This window comes from Vulpes lagopus, chromosome 21, assembly GCF_018345385.1.
Source record: "Vulpes lagopus strain Blue_001 chromosome 21, ASM1834538v1, whole genome shotgun sequence".
Taxonomy (NCBI): Eukaryota; Metazoa; Chordata; class Mammalia; order Carnivora; family Canidae; genus Vulpes; species Vulpes lagopus.
In genome coordinates, this window is record NC_054844.1 from 4,304,532 (window position 1) to 4,319,300 (window position 14,769).

The 14,769-nt window shown below is 47.1% G+C and overlaps 1 protein-coding gene across 6 annotated transcripts in view; it reads left to right on the forward strand.

The window, feature by feature from the left end:
• The window catches only part of TSPAN9 (tetraspanin 9), a 200,948-nt gene that overhangs the window by 2,227 nt on the left and 183,952 nt on the right, over positions 1 to 14,769 (forward strand). For 2 of the 6 annotated variants that reach the window (XM_041735947.1, XM_041735953.1), the window contains exon 2: positions 2,642 to 2,702. The exons of the other annotated variants lie outside the window; for them this stretch is intronic. The gene's annotated coding sequence lies outside the window, so the exon portion shown is untranslated. The remainder of the gene's footprint in view (positions 1 to 2,641; positions 2,703 to 14,769) is intronic. 6 annotated transcript variants of the gene reach the window in all.

A 14,769-nucleotide genomic window follows, 5' to 3' on the forward strand; every position in this document is an offset into this window, starting at 1 on the left:
CAGTTGTGTTAAGTATACTCACATTATTGTGCACCAGATCTTTAGAACTTTTTCATCCTGCAAGACTGAAACCATACACCCATTAAACAATTAACGCTCCATTTCTCACCCCCACCAAACCACCATTCTCCTTAGTGTGCTTAATTATGCTCCTACTGTGTGCTTAATAAATGTTGGCCTTGATGAATTACTAAGGAGGGTTGTGGAGAAGCAGCCCAGCTTAAATGGGAAGTCTCTGTGTCTGCGGTAACTGGCTAGAGTGCTGGCCTTTATCCCTGTAGTGTGTAACTCCAGTCCCTGCTGCATTGTTGAGTGAGTGGATGAGGCCTTGGGCAAGTGCCTTCACCTCTTGTAGCTTTAGCTTCCTGTTTGCAAAATGAAGATAACAATACCAAGCTCTCAGGGCTATTAGAAGGAGTGATGAGATAATGTATGTGAAGCTCATAATGTATGTGACGCTTGGAGCTTCGGGCCTCACACACAGCAGGTGTGCAGTAAATAGTGGTTGTTATTTATAACCTAGCTGAGGAGACTAGACTAATATGCTCAGAGCAAAAGAGGACAAGACTTCTTTTCTTCTATCATTAAAGCCCAGGCCTGGCATGATTGTCATCCTCACTAAGAGTGGATGAATCAAATCCAGGTACCTTAGCCTGGCACTCAGCATCCTTCCTATCTGTCTCCAGCCTTCCTATCTAGCCTTATCTCCTGGCCGTCTCCCCCACTCCCCGGCCCCTGCCTGGGACCCTCAGTTCCAGCCAAACTCATCTAAGCATGCTTTGCTTAATCCTTCTTTGTCCCTGAGTTCACAATGTTCCACTTTCCTGGAGTGCTCCCTGCCCCCATCTCCTCCCCTTTCAAGACTATACTCATGTTTGAGTTCCTTCTTGGAGCCTTCTCTGGCCACTCATCCCCACAGCACCTCTTTTCCCTTGGAACTTCCCTGGCATTTTCTGTCTTCATCTCTCCTGGCTTTTATACACTGCCTGGGGTGATTCTTTAGTGAATTCTACAAACACTTGGAGCGTGTGTTATAGTACAAGAGTCTGTGCTAAGTTCTGATGAAGCAAAAATAAAAAGCACAAACGTCCTTGTCTTCATGGGGTGTAGAATGCAGTAAAGGGTTAAGAAAGGGGTTCAAAAGGTGGCAACTCAGGGTATAAGGTGAGTGGCCTACAGTGTTATGTGGGTTCATACAGGGGGATTCATCACCCCAATTCTGGACAAGCACCTCATGCACCAAGGTGAACTTGGAAGAGTGGCTTGCAGTTCAGCAGAAGGGAGGAAGGATCAGCCTGCAGAGAGGCACTTGAGAGTGGGCTGATGAGTAGGTTGTGTGAAGGGAAGCAGAGGAAGAAAAGGTTGGACAGGTAGACAGTGGGCCTATTGTGGTCACTACAAATACGCAGCCAAGGATTGAATGTATTCCTTCCTTCCATCCATCCATGAGAAGCTGAGTGTCCACCATGTGCAGGCACTGAGCTGCTGATGGGGAGACAGCAATCAACATTGGGAAGGCCGGGGAACTTTGCAGGGTTTTGCATAGGGGCTGTGGAAGTGGGGCTGGGGCTAAGGGGGGGGGCGAGTGTGGGGTCTGGGAAGGGGGAAAATCATGGTCGGGGGAGCACTGGGCAGCTGTGAGGAATGGTGAGGAGGAGCTGAACCAGGGACATTTTGGAAGCAGAGTTGAGAGCCTTTGTGAATTGGTCAGATGGGAGTGGTGAGGAAAGGAGGAAGAGGGATTGAAGCCACTTCTGAGCTGGGTGACTGTCAATAGGCAGTGCTGTTTACTGTTCCCAGTGCTCACCATGCTTTCTCCAAGTAGATGGAAGCTCCTTCAGGATGTGGATTCCAACTCCCTCTGTGTTATTCCTGGCCTGGGATTCACTGCTGAGTGGCACAGAGTGGGCAGTGTGGACCTCTGACGTCCTCAAGAAATGAATCTTGCACCTTCTACAAAGCTAGATTTGCATCCACATGCAACATTTATTTGCGCTTGGGCCTGGCTTTCTCCAGAGTCATGTTACCATAGCCAAATGTCTCCTGTATATACCTTCATAGCCTGAGTGACCCTTCCAACTTCTGCTCTAGTTTTCTGTCACTTGATGGTCATTTCCTGCCATGTTTTTATTGCTCCACAAGATAACTTGGGATGTGGTAGAGGTGGAAAGAACAACGTGGCCTGTTCCTTTACATAAGCCCCTCACCTATGGTATATGAGTCAAAGTCAGGTCTCAGTAAAGTAATATAGTTTTACAGATTGTGAAACTTCAGATCACTTGTCAGTAGTCAGAATTGCAGATGTTAAATCCTTGATGCCAAGGGTCTACCCAGGGATGGCAAATTGATTTAACAGGTTACTGTTATAACTCCCCATAACAGACATCACTAATCAATCACAGCTCTCTCAACCACTGAGCTAGGGCTTGAGTTCTGCTTATGATGCTTAGGTACCCACTATTAGCCAAGTGGAATTGTCACAGCAGCTGAAACCAATTTGCTATTTTTGGCCTTCTCCTTCTGTTGATTGAATAGGTTCTAATGGGAGGCTGCCTCCCCAAAGAGTAGCCATTGCTGGACAAAATTTACCCTGGACTGGCTTCCCAGCAGAGTGATTACTTAATTTTTTATTTTCCTGCAGGAATATCCTAGGATCTTATCTGTCAGCAGCCAAGGTGTTTGCAGAAAATTAAAGGAAATAGGTCAGTCTGGGTCCATCATGTCATGGGGTCTCTGAAAGTGTGTGTGTTATAAACTGTCTAAAGTCTCTCTTGTCCTTTAACTGTGGATCAGGGAGGGAGGATAGAACGGGATGCTGGTATTTTCTGGATGTCTGTGTTAGCTCTTGACTTTGAATTGATAAGTTCCTTAAATTAGGCTTTAGGAGTTAAGGAGACAGCTATTTCCTCCCTGCTATTTCTGACTGACACTTGGGGTAGTACTCTCAATTTCTTCCTTGGCCTCCCTGATTGCAGGGAGGAGACCTAGGGAAGCAGGAGAGGCCTGTAACTTCCTACTTCCTGTCTCCTCCCATCAGGTTTGGGAGCCAGAGTGGAGGACCTCCCACTCGCTGGCCAGAAAAGAATCTGGGGGAATCTGGCCAATCCTACCTGTCTCTGTTCCTCTCTGCTGGCTGCCGCTGCAGCAATGCCCCTGGCCCTCTGGGTGGGCCCCCTCTGCCACTATCTCCACCCGAATCTTAATCTTTGCTCCTGCAGGCTCCTGGAGTCTTGCTGATAGCCTCTTCTGTGCCCAGCACTTGGGCATCAAGGCACCCACCAAGCTGGAGCTAGGCAGGAGCTACTTAGGTAGGTAGGCAGCCCTTGTGGATGGTGTGGATTCAGGTTCCCTGGGGCTTGCTGCTTACAGGCCTGGGCCTTTTTATGTTTTAATTTATGTGTGTTTTTTTGTTTTTGTTTTTTTTTGTTTGTTTTTTTTTTAATTTTATTTATTTATGATAGGCACACAGTGAGAGAGAGAGAAGCAGAGACACAGGCAGAGGGAGAAGCAGGCTCCATGCACCGGGAGCCCGACGCGGGATTCGATCCCGGGTCTCCAGGATCGCGCCCTGGGCCAAAGGCAGGCGCTAAACCGCTGCGCCACCCAGGGATCCCAATTTATGTGTGTTTTATCCTATGGCTTCCTTCTGCTGGAGTGATTTGTAAATCTCTCACCTTCAAGAATTCAGCGGTGTGGGGGGAGGAGGGGAGTGGTGGTTGGAAGATGGTGCTGGCTGATGGCTTACCTTGCCAATAGATTCCTTTCTCCCTGAGTTCCCGCAGAGATTATATGATGCCCCAGGAGTGGCCATGGACCTCTTCTTGTCCTGCCATACTTTGCATGTCATACTTAGGATGCCAGTGTTCACATTTGTCATCATTCCCAGGACCCACAGTTTCAGACTCTTTCTGTCCACAACAGTTTAATGGGTGTCCTATCAAATCTTAATTTAAATCTCATTGAATTTTCCCAAGAGTCCTGTGAGCCCTCATGTGCTCCCCTGTTACAGGGGCTGCAGCTGAGGCTGAGAGCAGGTCAGACTTGCCAGAGACCCTATCTTTAGTGGGAGGTAGGGCAGAAATTCCATCCGTACCCCCTTCTTGCGGCTCCTGAGAATCGCCTCCAGGTCTGTCCTTTGGCCTGCTACAGCAAGAATGTGGGAGCTCCCATTTTAAGTCTTTCCCCCCTCCTCCCTGGGGCCCGGGTGGGGTGTCTGCTTTCATTGTCACTGCTCTGGGATTTGGAGCACTGCCTGTGGATGGACGATGCAGTGCAGCCAGGTGCAGCTGACTGAGCTGAAGGAAACCAGCCTGGTGGAGAACAGGCAGCAGGCAGGGATAGACTTGAGGACTAGTGTCATTCTTTGCGGCTCAGCACCTCCTGGCTCTACCCAGTATAGCCTGCCTTGTGGAGACTCTATGGGGCCTGCTCCTGGTGGGTCCTGCAGGGCAGAATGTGGTGGTGAGCTTCCCAGGAGGCCTGTGCAGCCCTGGGGAGACAGGCAGGCCCTGACATCACCAGTCATTTCTGGCCAGAAGGCTGTTGTCCTTCTGTACACCTGGGAGGGAGACCTGAGGGGGACCCTTGGGACAGGGAGCATGTCCTCTACTGTGGTTTTGGCCTCACAGGGCTTTGGTTTTGCCATTTCTTGTCATGCTGTTGAGCCTCTGGAATGATGGCCAGTTCCTGGGATGGGGGGCTCTCATCTGGCTCCTGTCTCTGCTTCTAATGGGCTTTGTGACCTTTTGCAAATGGCTTGCTTTCTTCAGGCTGGTTTCCTCACCTGCAAGATGGCCATTAGCTCTGATGAAAGTGGTTTCTGAGTGGGACGAGGAGGCTTTGGCTTCCAGTACTGGGGCTTCCCAAATATCTCCTCCTCTTACAAGTGCCCTCTCTGTCTCTGGCCTAGAGGTGAATGGAAGAGGAAAGAGTGAAGTTAATGATTAAACCAGAGGCTCTGATTTCTGATGGAAGTCACAGGGAGGGCGGAGGTTGTTTACAGAGATGGTCACCTGTCCAATTGGTGGCAGGGTCTTGCTGCCTGACTTCCATCCTGTACTGAGGGCTCTGCTGCCACTTCCATTTTAACTGCCTCCTGCCCCTGCCTGATGCATTTAGGAGCTAGAGAGTTCCATTGCTGCGCTCCAGCCTGATGAGTTAATAATTTCAACTTTCAAGTATAGCCACAGCATAATGAAATGAGAATATCTCCTTAGGTGTAGTCCAACGTCCAAACCCTTTCCCTCCTCTTGAACCACAAACTCAGCCTGAGCTGGGTTGAGGCACTTGTGAACAGGACAGAACCAGAAGGAACACCTCTACTGGTTCGGAATATCATGGCATGTGTGCTTTAGTTCATACTCAGGAGTGAAACGTGGATTATTTTTTGACTGTACCTTGTTTAATACTGTGTGCTTTTGAGTTTACCACATCCCTCCTCCCCTCTGTCTCCCTTCCCACTCCTTATACGTGGCTGGAAATTAATTGTACTGTGAATACTCATGTACTTCTTGAGAGCCTTGTGACCATTTTTATGTTCAGTGGTCAGCGTTTGCTCAAATATCTGACTTTGTGATGGGGATAGGAAACGGTGTGGATGGACAACTGTTTAGGGGGTCTGAAGAGTCAGAGAGCTCAGCAGACCTCCTGGAGCCCCTCTGCTTATTGGGGATGCCTGTTGTCCCTGCAGGAAGGCTGAGGGTCTTGCAACCCTGGCACAGGATCTTGATGAGTTCTTGGCTTTGGCCTTAGCAGCATAGGCCACTGTCAACCCTTACAGCACCTTTGTGTAAATTTGAAAAACTGCCCTTTCTTAGGTTAAAAGGAAAAATTAAAGCAAGTGAATTATTGTACAACCTGAACAATGTCTAGCTTTGCCTGGGAAGTCTCCTGGAGCCCTGGTGGGCAGTCACCCTGGCTGTGTGTATACCTGTGGCCACAACCTCCCACCATCACGGGGGCCGGGGAGGGGAGGCAACATGTTGCTGGTGGCACATGCATACTGTGCTCCTTCTGCTCCCAGGGAGGATAGTGTGTCAGGCTCTGAGCCCAGGAGAGGGGCTGCAGTTGGGGACAGGCCTCTGAGAACAGTGGTGAAGGGGAAGGAAGTGATCTCAGGGGGTTACTCAGAGGCTTGTTCCAAGGCTGGAACAAGGTGTGGCCATGCACGTGTGTCTGTGTATGTGGGAAGTTTAGTATGCGTATGTGTGCTGTAGCATGTGTGGCTGGCTGTGCCTGCATGGGTTTGTATGGAAAGAAGTTCTCTTATGTTGCTCTGGAGTTGAGGTGAGAGCCCCACCTGAGCCCTTTCAGTATGTCACTATATACCTGGGAAGTGAATGCCTCCTCCTTAGAGGGCAGTGTAAGACTTGAACACCATACCTGAGAGCCCTACTTGAGCCCTGTCACCTGGCCACCTGCCACTGTGTGCAAACTGAGGCTTAGGGGCCTGCTGTTCTCCCACAAGCCCTGAGTCGGGGAGGTGCCAGGGACAGAGGGAGCAGATTCTGCCTGAGCAAGTCCCCAGCCCCCACTTGGGCCAAGCCCTCTAGAGGGCTCAGAGGTGCAGGGTGACTGACTGGGTTTGAATGGGGGTGTGTGTACACGTAGCATGGCATGTTGTGTTTTAGAGAAAGTGAGGTAGAGGTCTGGGCTTGTAATTTTCCACTTGTCTTAATCCTGAGAGGTTCTAAACAGCTTTGTTTAAAAACTGGACGTGCAGATTGCAGACCCCTGAGGGAGGAAGTGCCGTTGGGCCCCCCAGGAAGGCAATTAGGTTTGAAGTCAGAGTTTGGATCTGAATGCAGCTTGTGGGACCTGGAGGGTGGGGAGGGAGAGCCCCTAGAGCAGCCCTGAAGGCATGAGTCACTCTGAATTAGCAGCCATTGCAAATTGGCTCCCACTTGCTTGCTGCTGGAGATGGGTGTGTGGGGAGGAAGCTGTAGTCCAGGGGCATCTCACACCACCCAGGCTGTGGGCACAGACAGGAAAGTGGGTTAGAACTGCCTGTCTGGCCTCTTCTGTCTTGCTATTAGTCGGAGAATCTGGAGATGGTGGGGGCCAGGCAGCCCGCCGGTGTCTGTGAGGTTCCCCTTGAGGCACTGTCAGTGCCTGGAGTGCAGGGAGAATAACATAGTAAGCCATCCAATCCAGGGCAAAGCTGGCAGGAACTTTTCTCTGAGGATTTGTAGAGGAACCCAGAAGAGATAGGGCTGGCGAAGGGGGAGGGAGAGGTGGGGTTTTGAGAGGCAAAGGAAGGGGTTCTTTGTGTGTTTGCACTGGTGGAGGTGGGGAGGGGGCAAGGTGGGTGTGACCTGGAGATACAGGGAAGGGGGAGGAGCATTCACTGGCTAGAGAGGGAGGCTTCGAACTGGGGCTTCCTTGGATCTTGGATGCTACCCAGAGGAGAGTCAGATTCTAGGAGCCCTGGGGGGGCAGGGGGTGGGTGTGAGCAGTGTTCGTCCCTGAGCAGGGGAATGACAGGCTGAAAGGGATGTTTTAGGAAAAATAAGCTTGTAGCAGAATTCAGGGTGAGTTATTTTTTTAAACGTACCTTTCTTTGCTTTTGTTGCAAAAATAACACCAATTCATTATAGTATTCGAACTTGACATTAATTTTATAAAAGGAAAATCTCCTATAATCCTGCCCTTCAGAGATGGTCACTGTTAATACTTCGGTTTTTATTCTTTCCAGGTATTTTATGAGAGATTGGCATCCAGCTGTCCACCTATTAACTTAACAATTTCCATAAATAGAATTGTATTATACTGACTGGCAACTTTTTTCGCCATATTTCCACACCAGTGCATAGAGAATGACCTCATTCTTGGGAATAGCTGCACAGACTTGCTGGACGAGTGTCATATTGTTTATTGCTGCATAACAAACCCCTCAAAATGTAGTAGATGAACACAAAAAGCATTTTGCTTGCTCACGATTCTGTGGGCCATTCAGGCCAGGCTCAGCTGGTCCCATTACCTGAGCTTATTCATGCGGAAGCAGCGGCCACCTGGTGGCTCTGCAGGGCCTGGACTGGCTGAGAGCCTCTCCCACCTGTCTGCCAATTGGCGCTGCCTCTCACCTGGGTCTCTCTTTCCCCACGTGATTTCTCCTTCTCAAGGAAGCTAGCCTCTACAGTGAAAAATGGGATCACCAGGACCTCTTGGGATCTATGCTCTGGCGTCTCACAGTGTCACATCCATCAGCTGCTTGGTTGAAGCGAGTCATAGGGCTGGTGGGAACTCCAGGGCTGGGGGAACGACTCCACCTCGTGAAGGCACGTGTGCTCAGAGGTGGGAGGACATGGATGTGCAGTTCCTTCATGTGGCCAGGAGGAGGAGAACTAGAATATTTAGGAATGAACCCCACTGATCTTTGGAAGATGGCATTGGTCCCCTCCCTTCCCAGCCCTCTCCCTACCATATGGGTCAACCTGGGGAACTGGCAAGGACAGGGCGCTTAATCTTCCTTGGGCGAGAGCTGTTGTTTGAGGTGGCTTCCGTGTGTTTGCATGTGTCTGGCGCTTGTGCTGGCTGGGCTTTGAGGGTAATCTGGAATTTGGCCTTTGGAGCAGACAGCTTTTGCTAGGGCTACCGGAGCTGCAGAAGTAGGGCCAGAAGCTCTGGAAGCTGCCGAGAGCTTGGCTGCTTAGTACCCCCTTGCTAATTTTCATGGCATCTCTGAAGAATGTGAGTCCCTGAGTGACAAGTCTTTAAGAAAGCCAGCTGGCCACCCCAGATCCAAGCCTCTGTTGGGAATTCATATATTCATTTACCCAGCAAATACTGTACCTACCCTGCCCTACACTTTCTCCCTCTCGTCTTATAACTGCAGCAGTGAAGTAAGAAGATGTGGGCCTGTATCATTCCCAGGCCTTCAGGCAGCACAATGAACTTGACATTTTGACTTCCTACAATGTATTTGTTTTTAAAGTTCTTATTACCTACCTCAGTAGCTCTTCTCCTCTGTAGCTCTTCTCTCCTGTGAAATGTCACAAGTGGCAGGGAGGCAGAAGGAAACTGGGGAAGAGGCAGCCCCGGGTCATTAATGAATCCCCAGTGCTAGTTTAGGGGATGCTGCACTGGGGCTGCTGGTGAAGTCCTCGTCGGCGCTGATCATTCATCAAACTTACCTCTCCCTGGAGATCTTAGGCTAGACTTGATGAAATATAGTTTCTTAGCACAACAACGTTCTTTGGCCTGTCATCTGCTTCGTGGTTTGTGCATTCATCAAATGAGAACAAAGGCTGAGTGGGGTTTCACATTTGAAAGCCCCTTGGTGTTTTATTGTCTCCCTGCTCCCTCTCAGCATCTCTTAGAAAAGAAATGTTTTGTGGCCAAAAGGTTCTCTGTGAAAGTGCAGTCCACTGCACAGCTCAGCCTCCTGGTTTTTCTCCCTCTTCCTGCTTGACCGTGCTGTGGGGACACTGACCCAGCTCAGCCGGAGGATTTGCTGAGGATTATGGGGAAGGGCAAGCAGCTGGCACCACGCTGGGAGCCACCCTGATGCTTCTGGGTGACCTAGGGTGACAGCATTGTGCTACTGTTGCGGGGTTAATGATATCTGACCAGCTCATGGAAATGACTGTGCACCAGTGTTTAGGGTTGAGGAAAACGTGCAAAGCTGAGTCTGCAAACCTTGAGAAATCTGGCATCACAGCAAGACAAGCAACCTCAGCAACTCCTTCTGGCCAATGAATTGGAAAAATTGGATGGAGGACCTCAGCCTGCTTCAGCTGAGAGTTTGCTACTTTGAGGCATATAGTGGATACATTCCCCAAGCAGAGATCCAAGAGGCCTTTCTCTGATTTCCTAACTTCTCTGTCCATGCCTCTACTCCCATTTCTGGTTCTCTATAGATATGAGAGTGGATTCATACTTCAGCATGCTCAAGAGTCATTCTATTAATTCATCAACAAGCAATTACTGAGTGCTTTGATTTTTTAAAATAATCTTATTTATTTATTCATGAGAGACATTGAGAGAGAGGCAGAGGGAGAAGCAGGCTCTCTGTGGGGAGCTGGACCCTGGGTTCATGACCTGAGCCAAAGGCAGATACTCAACCACTGAGCCACCCAGGTGTTTGGAGCACTTTGATTCTTTTTCTTAATTTAAAAAATTTTACCAAGAAGATATTATTTATTTGAGATAGAGAGTACAAGTGGTGGGCAGAGGGAGAGGGAGAAGCAGGCTCCCCACTGAGCAGGGAGCCTGATGCAGGACTTGATCCCAGGACTCTGGATCATGACCTGAGCCAAAGGCAGATGCTCAACTGACTGAACCACCTTGGCACCTAATTTTTAGAAAATTAAAAAAAAATTTACTTAATTAGTGGAACCTAATATGGGGCTTCAACTCATGACCTCAAAGTCAGATCTGAGCAGAGATCAAAAGTCCAGTGCTTAACTGACTGAGCCACTCAGGTGCCCCTGAGAACTTTGATTCTTTAAAGGTCTGAGACATGCTTTGATCTAAGTGCTCTGTGTGATAAAGGAGCTTCCATTCAAGATGGCAGTGTGGGAAGATCCTGAACACACCTCCTCCCATAAACACAGACCTACAGCTACTTAGGGAAAAATTTCCCCTGAAAAAGACCTAAAAACTACAGGAATCGTAGTAGGGTGCCTGGGTGGATCAGTCGGTTAAGCATCTGCCTTATGCTTAGGTCATGATCTCAGGGTCCTGGGATTGAGCTCCACATTGGGCTCTCTGCTCAATGGGGAGTCTGCTTCTCCCTCTACCCCTCCCCCTTGCTTGTTCTCTGTCTCTCATACTTGCTCTCTCTCTCTAATAAACAAATAAAATCTTAAAAAAAACCCAACTACTTCGCAATGGATAAACAGACCACATTGAGATGCCTAAGTTAGGTAGAGACACAGTCTTGCCAAAAACTCCACCCCTCGCATGATGACCCACATTCTGGAGGGATCTCACAAATTTGGAACTCGTCACTGTATAGAGAAGAGTTTGTGCCCTGCTCAGATACCCCAGCCTTGGGACCTACACCAGAGAGACGAGCCCCCAAAGTATCTGGTTTTGAAAACCAACAGGGCATAGGTCTGAGATACCATCGGGCTGTAGGGAACCTAGACTCCACTCTTAAAGGGCTTGTGTGCAGACGCAGTCGTCCTGGGATAGTGCAGAAGCAGCAATTTGGAAAGCACCTAGACCATAAGTGAAAGAGACTCATTTGCTATTCTTTTAAGAATAGCACTTGGGATCCCTGGGTGGCGCAGTGGTTTGGCGCCTGCCTTTGGCCCAGGGCGCGATCCTGGAGACCCGGGATCGAATCCCACGTCGGGCTCCAGTGCATGGAGCCTGCTTCTCCCTCTGCCTGTGTCTCCGCCTCTCTCTCTCTCTCTCTCAATGTGTGACTATCATAAATTAAAAAAAAAAAAAAAAATGAAAAAAAAAAAAGCACTTTAGTGCCTTCCAGAAGGCCGAGAGCCTGTTGGGACTCTCTCCAGGGAAGGAGATGCTGGCAGGTGCCATTTTCGGTATTCTCCTTCTGCCCTGTAAGAGCCAGTATTGGTGGATACCATTTTGTCACTTTTCCTCTACCCTGCTAGCACCCGCGGACAGCCCTTGTGCTGCTTCCTAAGACCCCGCCTAAGCCAGTAGGACAAAAGCCCTGCCCCCACCTGCTGCCTGACTGCAGCCCTGCCAAAGCTGGCCTATGTATGTAGCCTCCACAGGGGATGCCCGAGCACCCAGCTCCAGTGGCTGGGGACTGTGTTTCTGGGTCATACAGGTCTGAAACAATTGGAGAGAAAGTTCTTGGCAGACTGCTATCCCCAGGGCACTGCACAGACAGCAGATACACACCCCTAGTTATCTGATGGAAAAGAACTATTTATATGTCCTAGAGCTTTAGCTTGGGGCACAGGCTTCAGGTTTGCCGTACATCTAGAAGCTATGGAGGTGCTATCAGGAAGCAGGGGTTACCATCATTGAGCTGACCCTCAGCCTTGCTACACCCACCCAGAAAGCTTGCTGGTACCTCCCAGAAAGGAGGCTCACATTTTGCAACTATCACTGAAGGGACATCTCCAGACTGCTTGTTTTGCAGGCTGGCAGGGTCTATGATTATGATCCCATAGAACTGTATATATTTGCATGCTTTAAAACTTGCTGCTTAAGAGTCTAGTTTCCAAACAACCTGAAACCAGGTACCAACTGAAATCCCTCCTTCTGGAACACTCACAAGTCTTAGCATCCCTCCACAACTGGGAGCTGCCAAGGAGAAATCAGGCTACTTAGATAATCACAAAGGTTTGAGAGACAAACAAAAGCTAGGGCATGGTTGAACAATAAAGTTCATCTCCTACATAAGGCCACTCCTGCAAAACTGGGAGACAGAGCTGTTTCACCTAATGCATAGAAACAAACACAGACATTCAAGCAAAATGAGACAAACGCATATGTTCTAAAGAGAAGAACAAGATGAAGCCCCAGAAAAAAATTTCAATGAAACAGAGTAATTGGTCATAAAGTAATGCTTATAAAGATGCTCATCAAAAAAAAAAAAAAAAAAAAAAAAAAAAGATGCTCATCAGACTTGAAGAAGAATAAACACAGTGAGAACTTCACCAAAGAAACAGGAAATATAAGTACCAAACAAATAGTAGAACTGAAGAAAAGAATAACTGAACTGAAGAATCCACTGGATGGGTTCAACAGCAGATTAAATGAAGCTGAAGATAGAATCAGTGAGCTGGAAGATAGGGCAGTGGAACTCATCCAAAAGAAGATCAAAAAGAAAAACTAAAAAAAAGAAATGAAGGTAGTCTAGGGGACTTATGGGGTAACATCAAATGGACTAACATTTGAGGCACCTGGGTGGCTCAGTGGTTGAATGTCTACCTTTGGCTCAGTTGTGATCCCGGGGCCCTGGGATTGAGACCTGCATCGGGCTTCCCACAGGGAACCTGCTTCTCCCTCTGCCTATGTCTCTGCCTCTCTCTGTGTCTCTCATGAATAAATAAATAATATCTTTTAAAAAATGGACTAACATTCATATTATAGGAATCCCAAAAAGAGAAGAGAGAGAGAAAGAGAAAGAAAACTTATCTGAAGAAATAATAGCTGAAAACTTCCATAACCTGGGGAAGGAAACACACCTCCAGATCCAGGAATCCCAGAAAGTTGCAAACAAAATGAGCCCAAAGAGACCACACCAAGATACACTATAATTAAAATGTCAAAATTTAAGGATATAGAGAGAATCTTAAAAATAACTTGTTTCATACATGGTGGCCCCCAAGACTGTCAGCAGATTTCTCAGTGGAAACATTATAGGCCAGCAGGGAATGGCATGATATATTCAAAGTACAGAAAGGAAAACCCTTCCAACCAAGAATACTCTACCTGGCAAGGTAATCATCCACAGTGGAAAGAGAAAGCTTTTTGAAAGCTAAAGGAGTTCATCAACACTACACTGGCCCTACAAGAAATGTTCAAGGGACTTATTTAAGCTGAAAAAAAGGGGGACTAATTAGTAACAAGAAAACATATGAAAGTAAAAGTCTTACCAGGAAATGTAAGTATTTTGTAAAGGTAGTGGACTAATTACTTATAAAGCTAGAATGAAGGTTAAAAGTATTAAAAATAACCATAACTACAATAGTTAAAGGATACACAAAGAAGATACAAAATGTGATATTAAAAATATAAAGTGTTGGAGGGGAGTAAAATCTATATTCTAGAATGCATTCAAACAACCTGCTGTCAACTTAAAATAGATTGCTATATATATGGGCTGTTATATACTTATGTATGTATATATATGTGTTATATGTTTTATATATATAAGTACGTAACAGCAATATATATATGTATATACATATACAAACATGGTGATGACCAAGCAAAAACTCGTAGTAGATACACAAAGGGTAATGAGAAAGGACCCTAAGCACAACCCTATAGAAAGTCAACAAACCACAAGGGGAGGAAAAAACAAGAGAAGACATAGGAACAGAGAGGAATTACAGACACAGACAAAAGACCCCAGAAAACAAAAAATAAAAAAACAACCCACAAGAAAAATGTTAATAAGTATGTACCTTAAATTCTCCATAGAATATAAATAATTACATTCTCCAATCAAAAGACATAGAGTAGGGATCCCTGGGTGGCGCAGTGGTTTGGCGCCTGCCTTTGGCCCAGGGCGCGATCCTGGAGACCCGGGATCAAATACCACATCAGACTCCCAGTGCATGGAGCCTGCTTCTCCCTCTGCCTATGTCTCTGCCTCTCTCTCTCTCTGTGACTATCATAAATAAATAAAAATTGAAAAAAAAAAGTAACTCAAATAGTATATCATCAAATAATGTTAAACAATTATCCTACACACACACACACACACACACACACACACACACATACCAGAAAGGGCTACAGACTTTGCAAAGCAATGGCTTTAAAAAAAAAAAAAAAAAAAAGACATAGAGTGGCTGAATGGATTTAAAAAACTCAGAAGAATACTATGAGCTACCTACAAGAGACTCACTTCAGGACACATAGAGACTGAAAGTGAAGGGATGGATAAAGATATTTCATGTAAATTGAAACCAAAAGAAAGCAGAGGTAGCTATACTGATATCAGACCAAATAGACTTTAAAACAAAGACTATAGTAAAAGACAAAGATGGACACTACATAATGATAAGAGGGCCAATCAGCAAGAAGATACAATGTTTGTAAATATTTTTATACCCAATGTAGCAGCATATACATATACAAAGCAAATATTAACAGACCTAAAGGGAA